The 6,000-nt window shown below is 44.2% G+C and overlaps 1 protein-coding gene across 1 annotated transcript in view; it reads left to right on the plus strand.

Moving 5' to 3' along the window:
• The window catches only part of HID1 (HID1 domain containing), a 75,365-nt gene extending 74,253 nt beyond the window's left edge, over positions 1-1,112 (plus strand). Inside the window, exon 20 of the mRNA XM_077251742.1 lies at positions 612-1,112. The gene's annotated coding sequence lies outside the window, so the exon portion shown is untranslated. The remainder of the gene's footprint in view (positions 1-611) is intronic.
• The last annotated feature ends 4,888 nt before the right edge of the window (positions 1,113-6,000 follow it).

Below are 6,000 nucleotides of genomic sequence, written 5' to 3' on the forward strand. Positions count from 1 at the left end.
TCTCCAGCGACCAACGATGCCGAGGTCCCCGGGTAACCAGGGTAAGCATCGGGTTGCTAAGCGCAGGGCCGCGCTTAGTAACCCGATGTTTACCCTGGTTACCAGCGTAAAAGTTAAAAAAACAAACAGCACATACTCACCAGCGATTCCCCCAGCCTCTGCTTCCTGACACTGACTCAGCTCTGGCCCTAACAGCACAGCGGTGACGTCACCGCTGTGCTTTCACTTTCAGTTTAGGGCCGGCGCTCAGTCAGTGTCAGGAAGCAGAGGCTGTGGGACGCGCTGGTGAGTATGTGCTGTTTGTTTTTTTAACTTTTATGCTGGTAACCAGGGTAAACATCGGGTTACTAAGCGCGGCCCTGCGCTTAGTAACCCGATGTTTACCCTGGTTACCAGTGTAAAATATCGCTGGTATGGTTGCTTTTGCTGTCAAACACGGCGATACACGGCGACCTAGCGACCAAATAATGTGCAGACCTTCTAGCAGCGACCAGCAATTTCACAGCGGGATTCTGATCGCTGCTGCGTGTCAAATACAGCGATATCGCTCCCTAGGACGCTGCAACGTCACAGATCGCTGGCGACGTTGCTTAGTGTGACGGTACCTTAAGGTTACAAATCTTAGTGCAAATATGGAGTGTGCCAAAGTTTTCAACATTTTTGACACCAGAAACTGGTGTAAATAGTTAAATAAATTCCCTCCTACAACAGATTATTGTACAGTGCCAATGTAATATTTGCACTTCCCACAATGTAAATCACTAGAGAAAGCTCTGATTCTACAAAGATTGCTGGGAGATTTCAGCTCTGAACCCTGAAATTTTTTTTTAATGCAGCTCTGGACTATAAAATGGACTGCAATTCCCAATCTTTAAAAAGATAATTAATCAAATGCGTTCAAAAAATGTAGAATGATCTACGGAAAAAGTTAAGCACATGTAGAAAGGTGAATATAAAGTCTAGAAAGAGTGAATTGCTCAGAGAACCAGTGATTTAAGCCAAAAGCTGTCTCTTTTCACCTCCGCCAGTGATGTTTGAAATATCAATTTGAAAATGAAACCTTATGGTCTGATATTTCTCGACCAGGAAAATTATATTTAAGGCTATTATTTTTTTTTTTTAAATAGAACCTACTGTCATAACAAATATGGCTGCTTGTACTTGACGTCATGATTCACTAGGATCAAGGAGGATTTGCTCTTTACACCCCTTGTTGAATAGCACTACATCTGTATGTGAAATCAGATATAATCTATTAAATTATATTAATAAATTTATCTATAATTATAAATTTGTCTAAGTGTCTGCATAAAAACAAGTCAAAGGTTGCAGAGCTCTATGTTCACTGCTCTATAAATCCATTACCCTGATATGTGCCTGATACTGACATGTTTGTTCAAGTGCTGTGCATATATACTCTTTTGCTACTTCATGCACACTTTGACGGCTGGACTTGCATACCAATGATACAAATATCTTTCAGCTTTAATAAATAATTGCATTCCAAATTAAATTAAAGCACCTTTATTTAGAACTCAGTTCCTTTTGGAAATATATGAAAATATTGACAAAATTTCAGTGGGAATATAGTGTAGGAAATATTGTTCAGCTTTTATGGAGTTGGGCATTAGAACTAGTTAAGACACATGCATCCATCTCCACTTCATTATCTGATGTCTACTTAATGAATCTTCCCACGGGAGCACAGATCTTCCTATTTACACTGAAAGCAATTATATTCTCTAACAAAGCTCAGGTTTGTTCAGATACCAAATGATAGAATTTTGGTTCTGATGTTCATCTTTAGTAGTCGAAGATGACCATGACTTCAGGGTTTAGAGGAGGATCAGTGGCTGTTGGTCCGGTGGTGACTGATGAGGCAAATCACTTTCTTTTTGCCTCAAAGATTCTCCTATCTTCAGTTGCACTTGTTCCTGCGGTGATCCTGCCACGCCAAGCTTGGAGGTCCAAGACAAGCTTCTCCCATTCGTTCGTGTCAACTACCAGGTTTTTGAGAGACTCTTTAAGGCTATGTGCACACTTTGCGGGGTCCTCTGCGGGTTCTCCCGCAGCGGATTTGATAAATCTGCAGGGCAAAACCGCTGCGGTTATCCCTGCAGATTTATCGCGGTTTGTTCCGCGGTTTCCGCTGCGGGTTTACTCCTATACTAATGATGCTGCATATGCAGCAATATGCAGCATCAATAGTAATGTTAAAAATAATAAAACATGGTTTATACTCACCCTCTGACGTCCCAATCTCCTCGGCGCTGCACGCGGCGGTCCGGTTCCAAAGATGCTGTGCGAGAAGGACCTTCGTGACGTCACGGTCATGTGACCGCGACGTCATCTCAGGCCCTGCTCGCACACCATCTTTGGAACCGGATGGCCGCGTCCAGCGCTGAGAGGTGAGTATATCATTTTTTATTTTAATTCTTTTTTTTTTACACAAATATGGTTCCCAGGGCCTGGAAGAGAGTCTCCTCTCCTCCACCCCGGGTACCATCTGCACATGATCCGCTTACTTCCCACATCGTGGGCACAGCCCCATGCGGGAAGTTAGCGGATCAATGCACTCCTATGTGTGCAGAATCGCAGCGATTCTGCACAAAGAAGTGACATGCTGCAGAATGTAAACCGCTGCGTTTCTGCGCGGTTTTTCCCGCAGCATGTGCACAGCGGATTGCGGTTCCCATAGGGTTTACATGTAAATGTAAACGCTATGGAAACTGCTGCGGACCCGCAGCTGTAGAAACGCTGCGGATCCGCGGTAAAACCCGCAAAATGTGAACATGGCCTAAGGCAGTCTTTATAACGGTTCATCTGCCCCCCAACTGCTCGGTTTCCCTGACACAGTTCTCCGTACATCAGTTGTTTAGGCAATCTGCATCCTCATCACGTGTCCAGCCCACCTGGTTTGAGGTTTCAGCAGGAGAGTGTAATTGTTGCAGAGCTCAGATTGTTCCATGATTGCTGTGTTGGGGACAGTGTCTTGACACCTGATGTGGAGAAGTCTGCGGAGACAGCTCAACTGAAAGTGATTTTTGCTGTTTGGCATGCTGGCTGTAGATAGTCCAGGTTTTGCTGGCATAGAGAATTGTGGTAAGGACCCACCGCATGGTAAACCTTCAGCATAGTGGTAAGGCAGAGACCTCTTTGTTCCCAGACGTTCTTCTTATGCAGTCTCTCGAAGGCGGAGCTAGCTTTGGCAATTTTGCTGTTGACCTCAGCGTCTATGGTCACTATGTGGGAGAGTGTGCTGCCCAGGAAGGTGAAGTTGTCAGCAGCTTTGAGGTTGTGCTCTTTCACCATAATGTGTGGCTGTTGGTATGGTTTTCCTGGAGCAGGCAGGTTATTCACATGGGAAGAAGGAATCAATATCACCATTACACACTGAACGGGAAACCACTGGGTAAATCTGACATGGGGAAGGACTTGGGGATCCTAGTTAGTGATAAGCTTACCTGGAGCAGCCAGTGCCAGGCAGCGGCTGCCAACGCAAACAGGATCATGGGGTGCATTAACCCCTTAATCCCATATGACGTACTATCCCGTCAAGGTGACCTGGGACTTAATTCCCAGTGACGGGATAGTACGTCATAGCCGAACGGCCGCGCTCCCCCCGCGAGCTGACATCCGGCTATCGCAGCTGACATCCGGCACTATGTGCCAGGAGCGGTCACGGACCGCACCCGGCACATTAACCCCCGGCACACCGCGATCAAACATGATTGCGGTGTGCCGGCGGTACAGGGAAGCATCGCGCAGGGAGGGGGCTCCCTGCGGGCTTCCCTGAGACCCTCGGAACAACGCGATATGATCGCGTTGCTGCGAGGATCTCTTCTTACCTCCTATCCCTGCAGGCCCCGGATCCAAAATGGTCGCGGGGCTGCATCCGGGTCCTGCAGGGATTACTTCCGGGTGCAGACCAGGCTCTGGTAAGCCTGCAGCACTGTAAGTCAGATCGCCGATCTGACAAAGTGCTGTGCAAACTGTCAGATCGGCGATCTGTGATGTCCCCCCCTGGGACAAAGTAAAAAAGTAAAAATAAAAATTTCCACATGTGTAAAAAAAAAAAAAAAAAAAAAAATTCCTAAATAAATTTAAAAAAATATTTTTCCCATAAATACATTTCTTTATCTAAATAAAAAAAAAAAACAATAAAAGTACACATATTTAGTATCGCCGCGTCCGCAACGACCCAACCTATAAAACTGTAAAACTAGTTAACCCCTTCAGTGAACACCGTAAGAAAAAAAAAAGAGCCAAAAAACGCTTTATTATCATACCGCTGAACAAAAAGTGGTATAACACGCGATCAAAAAGATGGATATAAATAACCATGGTACTGCTGAAAACGTCATCTTGTCCCGCAAAAAAACGAGCCACCACACAGCATCATAAGCAAAAAAATAAAAAAGTTATAGTCCTCAGAATAAAGCGATGCCAAAATAATTATTTTTTCTATAAAATAGCTTTTATCATATAAAAGCGCCAAAACATAAAAAAAGATATAAATGAGATATCGCTGTAATCGTACTGTCCCGAAGAATAAAACTGCTTTATCAATTTTACCAAACGTGGAACGGTATGAACGCCTCCCCCAAAAGAAATTCATGAATAGCTGGTTTTTGGTCATTCTGCCTCACAAAAATCGGAATAAAAAATGATCAAAAAATGTTATGTGCCCGAAAATGTTACCAATAAAAACGTCAACTCGTCCCGCAAAAAACAAGACCTCACGTGACTCTGTGGACCAAAATATGGAAAAATTATAGGTCTCAAAATGTGGAGACGCAAAAACTTTTTTGCTATAAAAAGCGTCTTTTAGTGTGTGACAGCTTCCAATCATAAAAATCCGATATAAAAAAAGCTATAAAAGTAAATCAAACCCCCCTTCATCACCCCTTTAGTTAGGGAAAAATAATAAAATTTAAAAAATGTATTTATTTCCATTTTCCGGTTAGGGCTAGGGTCAGGGATAGGGTTAGGGCTAGGTTAGGGCTAGGGTTAGGGTTGGGGCTAGGGTTGGAGCTAAAGTTAGGGTTAGGGTTGGGGCTAAAGTTAGGGTTAGGGTTTGGATTACATTTACGGTGGGGATTAGGGTTGGGTGTGTCAGGGTTACCGTTGGGATTAGGGTTAGGGGTGTGTTTGGATTAGGGTTTCAGGTAGAATTGGGGAGTTTCCACTGTTGAGGCACATCAGGGGCTCTCCAAACGCGACATGGCGTCCGATCTCAATTCCAGCCAATTCTGCATTGAAAAAGTAAAACAGTGCTCCTTCCCTTCTGAGCTCATCCGTGCGCCCAAACAGGTGTTTACCCCAACATATGGGGTATCAGCGTACTCGGGACAAATTGGACAACAACTTTTGGGGTCCAAGTTCTCTTGTTATCTTTGGGAAAATAAAAATTTGGGGGGCTAAAAATCATTTTTGTGGGAAAAAAAAAAGGATTTTTTATTTTCACGGCTCTGCGTTGTAAACTGTAGTGAAACACTTGGGGGTTCAAAGTTCTCACAACACATCTAGATAAGTTCCTTGGGAGGTCTAGTTTCCAATATGGGGTCACTTGTGGGGGGTTTCTACTGTTTGGGTACATCAGGGGCTCTACAAATGCAACGTGACGCCTGAAGGCCAATCCATCTAAGTCTGCATTCCAAATGGCGCTCCTTCCCTTCTGAGCTCTGCCATGCACCCAAACAGTGGTTCCCCCCCACATACGGGGTATCGGCGTACTCAGGACAAATTGGACAACAACTTTTGGGGTCCAATTTCTCCTGTTACCCTTGGGAAAATACAAAACTGGGGGCTAATAAATCATTTTTGTGAAAAAAAAAAAAAAATTATTTTCACGGCTCTGCGTTATAAACTGTAGTGAAACACTTGGGGGTTCAAAGCTCTCAAAACACATCTAGATAAGTTCCTTAGGGGTCTACTTTCCAAAATGGTGTCACTTGTGGGGGGTTTTAATGTTTAGGCACATCAGGGGCTCCCCAAACG

Source organism: Ranitomeya variabilis, chromosome 4 (genome assembly GCF_051348905.1).
Source record: "Ranitomeya variabilis isolate aRanVar5 chromosome 4, aRanVar5.hap1, whole genome shotgun sequence".
NCBI classification, from domain to species: Eukaryota; Metazoa; Chordata; class Amphibia; order Anura; family Dendrobatidae; genus Ranitomeya; species Ranitomeya variabilis.